Here is a 16,026-nt window from a genome sequence, read left to right as displayed (position 1 = left end):
ATTAAAAGAAGACAAAAACAAAAAGTTCAGTTATGATTTGGGTTCATTAAATTAAAAATTTTCAATCTAACATTACACTGAAATTAAAGATAATAATGAGAATTGAACTCGTGATCTTGATTCTAACACTAATTGTAAGACTAATCGCTTACCGCTTTACCAAAAATTATAACTAGTGATAACAATGCATCTCAAATCTTCTAAATCATACAACAACTCAAATGTCACGTTTCAATTGATCCACTTAGTATGAACAATTATTACATCTTAACCGGATCTTTGATTCGATCCGATCGAGTAATGAAAAAATATTATTTTTTTATTGTCAATATAATTTGAGTGGACGAATCTCAAATAAAATATAATGATTGATTATAATATTAAGTAGTGTGTGGACGTTTTCTTTCGCTTGCTCGAGAAATGAACCCTCAAAGCAAAGAGAGATATTTTATTCTCTTTTTCGTCGTGCTGTTTCTTTCCATATGATCATTTTGTTCAAAGAAATTTTGAGCTTGCCTCCTTTCTTTTGTCTTTACTTCTCAAACCTTCTTTTCTCTAAGAAAAAAGCAAAACATCTCCACAGAATTTGGTGCTGCTTTTACTTTTTATTTTTGTAAAACTTTATCTTTTTATACATATATATATTTCATTTTTTTCTTGTAAATATCAAATTTTTTTATTATTTGTCATTTTTATATATTCTAATTCTAATTCTCACAACACTTAGATTATTAATTTTTTTAATTTTTTTTGCTTTTTTTAGGCCAATGTTGCTATTTATGATTCACAATATGTTATCTTTATTATATCTTACATTTTTTTATGATATTTTATAATTTATATATAGTGTTTCACTATTTTGATTGTTAAAAGTTGTGAAACTCACTAGTAGTTAGAAGCGTATTTCTGACTAGCACTTTTGTCTTGTAGGCCTTAGTATAAATACCAAGTGGTTGTAGATTTGTAGAACTAACTTTTCAGTCTTTCTGCTCAATGGAATAACATAAACTTCCTCACATCTTTCCTTCTTCTACTTCTTTTTCCCTCGCGATTCCTAGTTTCAACATGTTATCAGAGATTGCATTTTTTGATCTGCGAATCTGATTACACTACTTCAATTTGTGAACTTGATTGCATAGTTTCAATCTTGTCTTACATTTATTTTCAACCGCATCGATGACTTCTGCTCCCGGAATCTCCGCAGCTATGTTTGAGATCTCCGATCCACTGTATATACTTCCATCTGACACACCAGATAGCAATCTAATCTCTGAGCAATTGATTGGAAGCGAAAACTATGGAATTTGGAGTCCATGATTATTGCATTGCGTGCTAAGAACAAGTTAGCATTCGTTGATGGGAGCTGTCGCAGGCCTGAATCAAGCTCAAATACACTGATGCAGTGGGAAAGGTGTAATGCAATAGTTTTGTCCTGGATTATGAATAGTGTTTCGAAGGAAATATTCAGTGGAATTGTTTATTCTACGGATGCAATGGTGGTATGGGCAAATCTGAAGGAACGTTTTGACAAATTAAATGGTTCCAGATTTTTTTCATTGCATCATGATATTGGGAAATTAACGCAAGGGCAAAACACTATTTCTACATATTATTCGAGCTTATGAAGGTTATGGGATGAATACTCTTCACTTGTGATTCTGCCTTCATGTTGATGTGAATTAGCCAAGAAATATATAGAACAAGACCAACAACAGAAGTTTCTCCAATTTCTCATGGGGCTGAATGAGAACTACGTGCACGTCAGGAGTCAAATATTGATGATGAACCCCTTACCATCGGTTGGGCAAGCATTTGCTATTATTGCACAAGAAGAATCTAATAGAAACATGATAAGTATGGGATCCATTCTCGGTGAAGATCCTAATGTAGCTTTTATGCATCTCAAGACAAGAAAAAGAAATATCCCTTGCATTGTGATCACTGTAACTTGCCTAGGCATACCAAAGCGAATTGCTATAAGTTAGTAGGATATCCAGGGGTCATCGGTTCAATAAGATGCAGGGGAAGGGATTTTATCTTTAATCCTAACAGAGAACTGCATCAAGAGAAAGGAAAGCTAAGAAGAAATATAGCAAACTTGACCGTTTTGGAGAATGAAGCAGCAATTCCAAAATGTGTACCTGAATTCAGCTTCACACCAGAGTAGTACACTGCTATTCTGAAGCTACTGGAAAAGGAAACAAGCCCCTCAACAAACATGGTAGGTATTTGTTATACGCCTATATCCTCATAATAGATAGTTGATACAGTAGATAATAATCACATGGTTGGAAAATATGCTCACCTGTATAATGTTGTCTCTTGTGCTGGGTCCAATGGGATTGTCCAACTACCTAATGGTAGTAAAACTAGCATTACAAAACTAGGATCAATTAACATTAATCTCACAATTGCCCTACATAATGTGCTATATGTGTCTAGCTTCCACTTCAATCTATTAGTTGTATCCAAATTTACAAAAGACCACTAATGCTTCATCACTTTTCACCACACCTTATGTTTTTTTCAGGACCTATGCACTGGAAAGATAATGGGGACTAGGACCTATGCATTGGAAAGATAATGGGGACTGGTAAAGTGAAGAATGGCCTCTATCATTTAAACACTTCCAGTTTTGATTTCAGAAATATTGGATCCTCTAATTTTACTCCACGTTCCATTGTTTCTCATTGTAATTATTTAGTTTCAGAACTGAATGTTATCAACTCTACTGTCTTGAATGAGTCTACTTGGCATCAATGCCTTGGTCATGTTTCCTTGTCTAGAATGAAATTGTTACCTTTTCTATCATATGAATTCACATTTCAACATTGTGATATATGTCCTCAATCCAAACAAACTAGGATGTGTTTTCCAAAAATCAACTCCACTGCTTCGACACATGCTTTCCAGTTAGTTCACATGGATTTATGGGGTCCATTTCATTCGACAACATACGATGGAGAGAGATATTTTATCATCATTGTGGACGATTTTACACATGCAACTTGGGTTTATTTGATGCATTCCAAGCTAGATATCTTTTCTATGATTAAAGCTTTTGTGGCCCTCATCGAGACTCAATTCTCTACACCTATTCAAATCATCAAAACTGATAATGGTACTGAGTTCTTTAGCACTCAATGTACTTCTTTCATTAATTCTTTGGGCATCATCCACCAAAGCTCTTGGGCTTACACACCCCAACAAAATGATGTGGTTCCCTCAAATTCCAAGCTTCAATGCCTTCAAAATTTCGGGGAGACTACATTTTTATTTTTGTATATTTTATTAACCGCATACCTACTCCTCTCCTATCTAACAAAACACCTTTTGAAATGTTATTTCATCGCCCTCCTTCGTACTTATACATTCTTCCTCGAGGTAACAAGTTTGCACCTCAGCCACCAAATGTGTTTTTATTGGTTATTCAAGTACTCAAAAAGGATACAAACTTCTTGATCTCACAAACAATAAGTTCTTCATTTCTAGGGATGTATCTTTTCATGAATCAATTTTTCATTTCTCCCAACATGAACCCAAAACCCTAGTCTTCCTTCCCCAATTTTCTCTTGATGACACTGCTGCTGACAGTCTTTCTTCACCTTATCAACCCCATTCTCCTTCTGGTGCTAGTTATTCATCACTTATCACATCATCAGCCCCGTAGCCTAGGCATTCTTCTAGGTCTAGGCTGTCTCGACCACCCATTTGGACACGTGATTATGCATGCCCGTCCATTCGAACCCCCTCATATTCAATGCATTCTATTGCGAATTACATATCCTACTCTCACCTATCTTCATCCTTCAAAGCCTTCTTAACCTCCATTTCCCACATTAAAGAACCTAGTAATTACCATGAAGCAGTTGACGATCCTCGTTGGCAAGCAGTCATGGATGCTGAAATTGCTGCCTTGGAAGCAAATAAAACTTGGGAAATTGTCCCTTTGCCTCCTGGAAAATCTTTCATTGGGAATAAATGGATTTACAAGGTCAAGTATCATTCTAACGGGAGTGTGGACAGATTTAAGGCACGCCTTGTTACTAAAGCATACACTCAACTCCTTGGGATTGACTATCATGATACATTCTCTCATGTGGCTAAGATAGGCACGATTCGAAGTCTATTAAGTGTTGCTGCTATGTTACAATGGCCATTATACCAAATGGATGTCACCAATGTTTTTTTACAAGGTGATCTTAATAAAGAAATTTATATGGCCATTCCCCAAGGATTTGGCAATCAGGGGGAGACCAATGTGTGTCAAACCAATGTGTGCCGATTACTCAAATCCTTATATAGACTTAAACAAGTCTCGAGATAGTGGAATGTGAAGTTTGCATCCATTATGAAATGTGCTGGTTTCAGTCAATCAAAACATGATAATTCATTATTTGTCAAGAAAGATGATTCATCTGTTACCTTGTTGCTTGTATATGTAGATGATATTGTAATTTCAGGAAATCGGGAAGAGTCAATTCGAGCACTAAAAAGGCACCTGCACACAGCAATCCATATCAAAGATTTGGGAGAATTGAGGTACTTTCTTGGAATAGAGGTGGCTCGTTCAAAGAAAGAGATCTGCCTAAACCAGAGAAAGTATGCACTAGAATTGATTTTTGATTCGAGACTGTTAAGGGCCAAGGTCGTTGATACACCCATGGAACAAAACCTGAGATTAACCACAAAAGAGAATGATGACATTGCCAAACAAGACAAATCTGATGATGAAGTACTGAATAATCCAGTTGAGTATAGAAGATTGGTGGGAAGATTGTTATATTTAACCATTACAAGGCCATGTATATGCTTTGCTGATCAAGCACTAAGTCAATTCATGAGTACTAAACTCAAGACATCTCACATGGATGCAGCCATCAGAGTTTTGAAATATTTGAAGGGAACACGAGGACTCGGAATTCTCTTGTCATCGAAAAGATCATTTGTGCTTAATGCATATTGTGATTCTGATTGAGCAACCTGTCCAATGAGTAGAAAAATCGTTACAGTATATTACATCAAATTGGGGGAGCCCTTGATATCATGGAGAACAAAAAAACAAACTACGGTATCTAGATCCTCGGCAGAAGCGAAGTACATGTCCATCGCTACAACAATATGCGAGGTTATGTGAGTTGTTAGCATACACTGAGAGATATGGGAGTGTAGCTTGATCTTCCAACGACACTCCACTGTGATAATAAGGCAGCAATGCAGATTGCGGCAAATCCGTTATGTCATGAGAGGACAAAACATATAGAAATAGATTTTCAATTGGTAAGAGAAAAGATTCAAGAGAAGCTCATAAAGACGAGTTACGTTTCGACGAACGAGCAAGCAACAGATGTTTTTACAAAGTCTCTAGGAAAAGGCCAGCATTGTTATTTATTGTCCAAGCTTGGTATGTTGAATATGTATCAAGCTTGAGGGGGAGTGTTAAAGTTGTAAAACTCACCAGTAGCTAGAAGCGTGTTTCTCACTTGAACTTTTGTATTGTAGGCCTTAGTATAAATACCTAGTGGTTGTAGAGTCGTAGAACTAACTTTTCAGTCTTTCTGCTCAATGGACACTACAAGAAAATATGCATTCAACAACACATCAAATACAACGGTTTTTCATTAAAACCGTTGTGTTATTTTTTTTTTAACAACGGTTTCAACAAAAATTATTGTCGTAGTCTAAAAAACACCGCTCATAGACAACAGTTTTTTAAAAATCGTTGTCTAACCGTTGTCTTTTAGCGCTTTTTTCGGGGTCAAAGACAACTGTTTTTTAAACGTTGTCTATTAGCGTAACAACAACGGTTTTAGAAAACCGTTGTCGATTAGCATGTTTTTTGGACAAACAACAACGGTTATTTTAAACTGTTGCTAAATTTAGCGACGATTTTGGAGCAATGGTTATGGATAAACCGTCGCTAATAGTGACGGTTTAATAACAACTATCGCTATATATTTAGCGACAATTGTATTAAAACCGTCGCGATTTTTAAAATAGCGACGGATGATTAAACAACCGTCGCACTAATAGCGACGTTTTAACCAAAAACCGTCACACTAATAGCGACGTTTTAACCAAAAACCGTCGCAAATTGTCTATAAATATCCGTGTTTTCTGTCCATCTCCTTCCATACAATAAATTTTTCTCTATTAGACGATTTAGGGTAAGTTTTTTTCGTTTCAATTTTTGGTGTTTTTTCTTTTCAATTATTGGTAAATTTCTAAGTTTTAGTTAAAATCATGAATATTATTAGCTTAGTCAAATTGTAAGTTTTTTTGGTAGATTTATTAAATTATAAAAGTAATTTTTTTATTTTACGTAAAATATTAGCAACGGATCATGATAAACCGTCGCTAATTAGCGACGATTTTGTCAAAAACCATCGCTAATTTTAGCGACAGTATATTTAAACCGTCGCTAATTAGCGACGAAAATCATATCATAAACTGTCGCTAATTAGCGACGATTTTTGAAAAACCGTCGCAATATGATAACTACAACGGCTTAAAACCGTTGTCGTTGAACGCGCTTTCAACAATACCCTCAGTTACAACAGTTTTAAATGACCTACGAAAACGGATTTTATCCGTTATCGTTTAGCGTTTTTATTGTAGTGGGAATAATAGAAACTTCCCTATTTCATTCCTTCTTCTTCTTTTTCCCTCACGATTCCTGGTTTCAACATTGATATTATAAGTTTTTAAATTTCATTATCGATACGATATAAAATATGCTCTTTTAAATGTTTTTTTTTCAACCACCAAGTAAAATAAAAGAGGAAATACTAATTGTTTAACCCCCACATCATGCTGCATGGTCAAACATATCCACACCAACTTGCAATCCTCTTATTGATATATCTCTCGAGTAGTGAAACCAATTCCAACGATATTAGATTTTTAACACGTGGAAAAGAAAACACAGCGGCTAAATATATATATAGATCAATAATGGAGATGCGAAGCAGCTGTCTTATCCAAAAACCATAACAATTCCTCCTCCGCCTTGACCTGACCGCTGGGCATCGGTGAAACATGCGAAAATATGGCGCACTAAGCGTAAAACCAACGGCGCGTGCCTACTCCGCCCCCGTCGCTGTTTGGTGCGGAGTTTATAACCGGGAAAGTGAAGGTGATCCTTGAAGGCGGTGGCTTTGGGGAATCGTAGATTAGTTATAATTATAGTTTATTTAATAAAAAAATTCTTCTAATTGATTTTACATAAATGCTTAAAATTTATGAGAATCGAAATTTGATATCAAAGTCAAAATCACATGTTGATTCTCATATATTGTAAGAAGTATATATGATATTTAAGATGCTTTATGATTTAAATGATTTGAGTGCAATATACATATTGCAAATTCAACAAATAAATATATGATTGAAAAAAATATAAATATAAATTTTGTGGACAAAATCTGAAAATAAATTTAATGATAACTTTATTTTGAATGATTATATATGTTAATTTGGCACAAAGTTGATTATACATTAGTTGAAATTGAATATGGATGGTATAATACTTCGAAACCAAGGAACAGATGAAATGATTAGATTTAAAACTTTTGAATAATGAATAAGTACGTTATACGTTAGATTTGAATAGATTAGGAAAGATGAAGGGGTCATCCAGTGGAACCACCCTCTCGTCCACCCAAACACACCATCCATACCAGTCCACATGTGAAGGGTCACTAGTTGCCTGATACACCACCACTCACAATGCCATCACGAAAAAACATAAACAAACATATACCTACGTACACATATTTATTATGCTGGGTAAAATAAACATTACTATTATACGATTTTAAAGATTGAAGTTGCACTGTTACTATAATTTTTTTTCCATATATAAGTTGCACTGTTGCTATAATTTTTTTTTTGCAAATTATCTTATGCTGATTATTTACCTGAGTGTATCGATAAGGGGTACTTCCGGAGAGCACATCGCTGAAAGATCCTTTCTGATTGATGTGTTTATCGGAAAGCTGGGCGGTATACATCAAACTCTGAATCAAATGTCTTTACAGTTTCTGGGCCGATGCCAATAACATAGTCAGCCAAACAGTGACACCTACAACTATTATACTAACTATCTTCATTTTATGTTGAGTACCCATTGCACACCAAGGCAATACTATAATAAGTGGGCCAATTACTTTTTGAGAAGAAAAGAAAAAGGAGCACTATCGTCAAAAAAAGAAAAAAAAAAAAAGGAGCACTTATTTAAGTTAGATACTTACAGATTGAGTGAACCTAATAATATTACATAAAATATTCCAAAGATTTTATATTTTAATGAGGGATTTTGTATGTCCGGATAATTAAATTTCGTATTTTATGAAGTCTGATTTTTATGATTTTTTGATGCGTGAATACGATCACCATGTGTTTTACTGAGGTAAACGAAAAGTTGGTTGGTCAAACTAATAATTAATTAGTGAGTAGGTCTCTTGTTAGACGATCTCACGAATCTATATTTGTGAGACAGTTCAACCCTATCGATATTCACAACAAAAAGTAATACAATTCGCATAAAAATTAATATTTTCTCATGAATGACCCGAATAAGATATCCGTCTCACAAACTACGACCCGTGAGACCGTCTCACACAAGTTTTTGCCTTAATTAGTAGGTATCTTGTCGAAGATTTTGTTAATGCTATCTACATAAGTAGTATCTTTATCTAGTCAACACATAACATGTGTGTTGAGTTGATAAATTTATGTACTGAATGGTGAATCATGTTCACTCATCTATACATCAGTCATGTACTAAGTGAATGAGGCTACTACCTATATGGATAGCATCTACCAAGCTCATGTAAAATCGTCTTACGGGTCAACTTCTTTCATATTCGAAGTAAAAAATAATATTTATCACGGAGGTTCTAAGGAATCTCTAGGATATGCCTATCATATTTATAATGAAGGTTCTAGAGTATTTCACACTATAACCTTCTGCATAATTATATAGTCAAACTCTAGAATATTTTATATATCACAAGACATGCCTATAACATTCTAGATATTATCACATATTTTTAGTATTTCCAAGATACTACTTGAAACCTAATAAACAAGTCTTAATACTTCTACTATATTTTTGAATGCCCCATAACATTCTAGACTCCATCTCTTCTAGTGGAACTAGACAAGTGTAGATTATTCCGAATCGGACCGAGCCTCTCACAAGCACCTTCTTTTGCCAAATTGTCTCTTGACTCGTGTGCCAAGTTCTAATCCGCGAAGGGAGTCATCTAGATGACATCCTTGATTACAATGATGCATATGGAATAGGCATCCCTTGACATAAATAAATTGTCGAGAATCGACGACTAAGGGCACTTCAACACTTCTTTGTGGAAGATGAACAAAAAATACGCATAATCGAGCCATTGCCTCTACTCCTTCAAACAATCACAAAAAAAGATTCCCATAATTCAAGAAGGAAAATCGACTCCTTTAAAGAAGCAAGCATGGAGATGTTAGCTGTTCTTATGAGCCGACATAGCAGATGACAAGAAGACAGACAAGAGAAAAAGTGGATAGTGTGAAGATTAATGATTTGTAAATAGGACTTACATTTGTTTAACTTATGTAATCAGTTGCAATCACTGTTAAGATTCATAAAATGCAATTATTTGAACTAGAATAATAAAATGCAATTTCAAGTTCAAATCTCTTGAACTCTCTGAACTATATATTTTAAATGTTTAATATAAGACAAACTGCTGTAAAAAATCAGTAGTGACACAAGTTACTACATTTTACTTGTTTTATATAGGTTTTTCTGGTTTTGATCTGGCTGCAAAGAGAGAAGAAAATTGATCAGTATTTTGCTTCATGATACCAGACGAGTTCTAGTGTACTAGATCAGTCATATCAACCACCTCATAGAATTATATGTTCAAAACAATTTCACGATAAATCGGTTGTTGTGAAAATAGAACAGATTCAAGTTCAACAAAATGTTCAAGTACTATCATATTTGTTCGAACTTCCTATACGGTCAAACAATTTCGAACTTAAGGAAGACAGAAGAATGCGATAAGATTTGAACCAAATTAGCAAGGAAGCATATCAAGAAATCGTCATTTCTGACAAAGCTACTTCGGAACAACCTCTACATTGAAGATTGGTTTTATTTGAAGATCTATGCAAAGAAACTTATTCGAGATTTTATCAAAGATGAAGAACCTATCTTTGTTGACATAAAAAAAGGAGGGAAATGATAGCAAACTTAAGAAATTAGATAAAGTTTTCCCATCAATTTCATATGATTCAGAACAGATGACTTATCATTCTAACCATTAGAAAAGACAAAAGCATATATTGTTGTCATAGTCATAGGACAAAGTACTGAAGATAATTTTCGACGGTACAAATGTTTTGGAAAGATAAATATGACCATTGAATTCTTGAAGAACTCAGTGAAGTCAAGAGAACGAAATATTGACAATCAACATTATTTGAGGATGTACAAACTCTCAAACATCATGGATGTCCACTTTCTTGAAGAATAGAAACGTTTTATTTCCCACACTTAAGCGTCAAATAAGCTAGTTCCGAGAGCATTTTGAGCATCAGAGAACCGTGTTAATGATATATTAGATCATCAAAGATTATTAGTGCTGAGTTCATCTCAACCTTCTCACCAGTTCTATTCAATCGATGAAAAAGATTTGTTGTAGAAGTTAGATGGGATCGCCAGGTTTGTCAACCAGCTTTGGCTTATCATCAATCTGATTGAGTGTGTTATAGGATTGTACAACATTATTGTATAATTCAAAGTTTTTCTAGTAGAAATTTTCGATTTGGGGAAGAAAAGCAGACATAATTATGATATTATTATTATTTTATTATAAATAAAATAGATTAAATTCCAAAGAAAATTTTTTAACATAAAAAATTATACTAACAGGCAATTTGTGCATCCATGCTAATATATATTAATATTAGTAGTTTATTAAAATATAACTTAATTTAATAATAATATATTTTCTCCAGCGACAGTCCATTTCTCCTCATAAAAAGCAACTCTGCAGCGGCGAGAGAAGTAATAAACCCTCGCCTGTTTTTCTCCGGCCGGAATCCAGGTAACCTGATATTACTACGCAGTTTTGTCTCGACCGCGCGTTGATTTTAGCGACGGCGATTTCATTAGTGCTACCATCGTTCTGTCTTCCGCGCGTATTGATCAGTTTTTACTAATTTAGACTCTATGTAAGCTCTCACACAAGAATGGGTTATTTCATTAAAAACAGCCTTTCTTTACAACTTTTCTCACAAAAGTTTAGGTTGAAGAAAAATTGATTTGGAGCCTGGGTGAATGGACCATTATTACCTTGAAAGACTAGCTTCGCATTGGAAATTATGTAAAATCATCTGTTAGGTTGGAAATTATGTAAAGTCATCTGTTAGAATGGACCATTATTACCTTGCAAAATGATTTAAATCGTAAACCTAACCGTCATTGTACATCAATTCGGCGAACAGGAATCTGTTTGAAGTGACATGGTCATCTGTTAGGTTGGACGGTCATTTGGTTGATCATTGTTTTACAAATAAATGTTGAGTTTTTCTATATGTTTTCAGGGTTCAGTTTTCATTCTATATGTTTTCAAGGTTCAAATTTCATTAAGGCATATTGCTGATCACTTGATCTTCCTATTGGTGGTATTTTTGATAGGTTGAGAATCAATAAAACCAAGATTGGTTGTTGTTTAGGTGCAAAAAACGCAACTTAATTTTTGTGTTGAATTTGAGTCAAACCATGGGCTTGGATACTTGGATTGATTATCATATTGGTGTGAGAGGAAATTATCTCAATAGAAGGATATGTTGTGTTTCACCTTCAAATTTTGTTGATTTAAAAGTATTGCATATGACGAATCAACAAGTACTGAATTTCTCATTGTGGCAAGTGTTTAGTTGGATTTGATTTTTCTTGGAAATTTTTAGAGTAGCATGTTGTCCTTGTTATAGGTTTTAAGATTGCTATCATTTCTGGTGTAACTAACTTCACATTTCTGGTGCAAGTAACTCAGATAAAGCTAAGCTAAAAGGAAAGATTGATTTCACTCTTTTTTGTTGCTTGGACTGAATGGTGGATCTTGATTGAACTGAGCTTTATATCATTTAGGTGTATAGCTGTTGATTTTATTCTGGTCTTTGCATAGTATTTGAGTATGACAAATTGCGGCTTACCAAATAGGTGTACTTTTTGTTGGCTCAAGAACTCCAGGCTTAATTGTGAGGTGAATATATTGCCCGAATATGATGCAATCAACAAAATAGTAAGCTAACGGGTTCTCTTGTACTTTGAGATACATTACTTAACAATTGAGAGACATTAGTTATATGAAATTTATGATTCTAGACTATTATTTGATATAACAAAAACTAGAAGGACTTGAATGTTCAATTTACACCCTTGACAATACAGATAATATAGAATCTGCTTGAAGCATTTATACGATAGAAATATTCTGGCAAAATCATATTCGTGGATTATAAAATTGTCAAAGTAAATATTTTGTTTAGTTTCCTTTCATTTTTTTTCTCTGAACTTTTGTGCATAAGAGGTGTGTGGTGTTCTTTCTTTGTATCTATTTGTGTCAGGTTTGAAACTCTCTTACGAGACAGGCCATTTTAGTTTTCTTGTTATCTTTGCGCTTGAAACTGTTCATGTACAATTTATTTTGGCAGGTAATGGCATCCAAGTTACAGCAAGTGCAAGCCAAGGCTTGCCAAGTGTCGCAAATAGTGGCCAAGAATGGAACCACCTACTACAAACAGTTGTTGGAGCAGGACATACAGAACATTGTGGAGCCGCCAACTGTGGAGAAATGTTATGAGCTGTCCAAGCAGTTGTTTTACACTCGTCTTGCCAGGTTGCTCCTTGCAGTATATTTCTTATTTTACTTTGAACTCGCATAGTCGCTTGTTTCATTTCGAATCGTTCCATTGGAACTTGATAATTATGGAATCATTTCTGTGCTGCAAAGTTGCAACCAAGTTTGATCTCTCATCTTTTGTGATTATTTAGCTTCTACCAAATTTTGATTTTAATGTATTATTTATGAGCCAATATTTTCAGTATAGGAGGCTTTATTTTTTGGCATTATATGTTACATATCAGATTGTAACTTTTGTGTTTGCCCCTTATTCTGTGGATGGTGGCTGTCTCTTGCTTTGATTTTTCTTTTGCGAATTTATCACAACTTGAGATCGTGCCTGAAAATCTAAACCTCAGTCAGACCTTTTCATCATGGAATTTCAGTAGCTCTTTGCTTGCTGGAAACAATCAGATTTGAGATCTCAGTTATGTCATGTGTTAGTTCATGACTCTCAGTTGCATGTGTTGAAAACCAGCATGCTCATGGAATATCTCAATGTGGCATGGGACTCGTTCTGGTTTATTAAATAGCCTAGGGATGGGGTACTTCTGTATGTTGGGTCGCAGATAGTATAGAAACTGTTGACATTATTACTTAAAATTAAATAAATAAATAAAGAAAACAAACTGTTTTAGTATGGTAACTGAAAGAAATCAATGTGTGTGGTGTTTGCCTGTCATACTTAGCCATGCTGGTTTATAATAGTTCACATATTGCAAGCCATGCTACTAATTGTCAACTGAGTTTTGTCAAACCAAGCATATTGTGAGAATTTGTACAAAGATGCATTTTTGTTTTTCCATGTATGTTTCTTGTGACTTTAAGTTTCTGCCATTGGCAGCATCCCAGGTCGCACCGAGTCATTCTGGAAGGAATTTGATTATGTCAAGAACATGTGGAAACACAGCAAGAGCTGAAGGTTGAGGATGCTGGTATTGCTGCTTTATTTGGGCTCGAGTGTTTTGCATGGTTTTGTACCGGCGAGATTGTCGGAAGGGGCTTCACATTTACTGGTTACCACCCCTGAAAATCTGTGTTGACGACCATTCTCCTTACTAATGAAGGTCTTTATGCCTAATTCTGAGTTTTGAAGCTGAGAAACTAATGTTGAATACGATTTCCCCAATCACAAGTATATTTTTTTGACTGAATCCACTCTCGAGTGAAGTGGTTTGGGACTTGTAGAAAATTCTATTCCTGGTAGAGATGCTAATTGCAGAGCAAAACTGGCAGAACACTCTAATCAAAACCACGTCAAACATAATGATTATCTTGGGTGCATGATATCCCCAGATAAAATTTTAAAATAAATTAATGCTTAGAATAGACGAAAATTTAACTTTAAATTGTTGATTTTATTGTTAGATATAAAATAAGATATTTTTTTAAAGAACAAAATAAATTTGGTTAAACCGACTTCTTATTGTTCTAAGAAGCAACGTACAATGGAGGAAACTGGTTGAAGACCTTTAAATTTACCAAGTGCAACAAAAAAAAAAAAGCAAAAATTTGTGTGAGACGGTCTCACGGGTTGTATTTTGTGAGACAGATCTCTTATTTGGATCATCCATGAAAAAATATTATTTTTTATGCAAAGAGTATTATTTTTTATTGTGAATATCGGTAGAATTGACCCGTCTCACAGATAAAAATTCATGAAACCGTCTCACAAAAAAATATATATATAACCAAACATAAAAGGTTAAAATATAAATACGAAATAATTTTTTAGTTTTTTTAAAAGCATATATATTTTTTAAAGAACAAACAAAACCAAAACATTGCCATTTAATTATTTTTTACAGGTAGCTTCTTTAAACTACAATCCATATGATATAGGATACAAAAAAGTACTATAATGCCTCTCAAAATTATTATGTTTGGACAACAACTGTACTAACATTACTATGATTATTTTTTTGTCTATGTTTAATATGCAATGATTTAGTGTTGATAAAATCGACAAAAACTATACCTAGTTAACTGCCCCTCGTATACGTACCCAAGCTAACATATCCATGCATGTTCTCTTCTTCTACAATCCCGATGAATTCTCCTTCAAAGTTGAAAGTACCCTTTTAATTTTTTACCAGGTTTAATGCTATTACGTATGCATCAATTTTAAACAAGTGAAGGCGGCAATAATCTCAATTATCTATTAAACGTCATACCATCGTATCGATGTTTTGGTACGATGGTATAGTATGATCTCTCGTTAATTTTTATAATCATGTTGTTACTTTGATCTATTTTAATATTAATTAAAAAACGAAAAAAACCAGTACAAACATGCATCCAATAGGTGCACGGGACGGGAGGAACACCGAGTATATATTATGATTGACGTAAGATAATGATGAGTAGATCTCTTGTCAGACGGTCGCACATTTTTTTGTCAAACGGCTCAATCCTACCGATATTTACAATAAAAAATAATATTTTTGCATGAAAATAATTTTTTTATGGATGATTTAAATAATAAATTTGTCTTACAAAATTGACGAACGATATTTCTCTTACTAAATTGACGCACGAAAAGACGGGAGTTTTTGTGAATAAATGATAGGGTATTTGAGGTTGAGAAGGGCCCCACAGTTCTCTGTGGTCATTGTCATCTCATAAATCATCATACATGCCATGATATATGGGATGGATCAGCTTTATGTGTAGCCCTACCCATTCTATCGTTTTCTCTTCGTCTCCTATCAATCATCATATATATATATATATATATATCATATCCTCGATGATTGATATCGATTACAGCAACCAATATGAAGAATTAATCGAGCCAGCAGGGATCGATGCAACCAAAATCATGAAGAATTTGCTTTATTGAGGGGAATGTCGTCTGGCTCGACGAAATTAATTAACAAATTCCTTCGTTTAGTTTGGTCGGACCAGGCTTCATTCCCCTCAATTTTGATCCAAGCCATTCTCCGCTAATCACCTGCAAGCTTATTATACATCAGTTTTACAAGCATCTAGCTATCAACGAGTCTTTGTTTGCGCTGTGTGTGTATATATATACATACAAATAAAAACACACACACACACACGCACGCAGAGACGACGGCTGCATTATATTGGAATTTTAGCTTGATTTTTCATCTGC

The 16,026-nt window shown here is 34.3% G+C and overlaps 1 pseudogene; it reads left to right on the top strand.

Moving 5' to 3' along the window:
- The first annotated feature begins 11,040 nt into the window (after positions 1-11,040).
- Positions 11,041-14,100, top strand: LOC140973736 (uncharacterized; annotated as a pseudogene).
- The last annotated feature ends 1,926 nt before the right edge of the window (positions 14,101-16,026 follow it).

Source organism: Primulina huaijiensis, chromosome 3 (genome assembly GCF_012295235.1).
Source record: "Primulina huaijiensis isolate GDHJ02 chromosome 3, ASM1229523v2, whole genome shotgun sequence".
NCBI lineage: Eukaryota > Viridiplantae > Streptophyta > Magnoliopsida > Lamiales > Gesneriaceae > Primulina > Primulina huaijiensis.
This window is presented reverse-complemented; position numbering and strand designations above follow the sequence as displayed.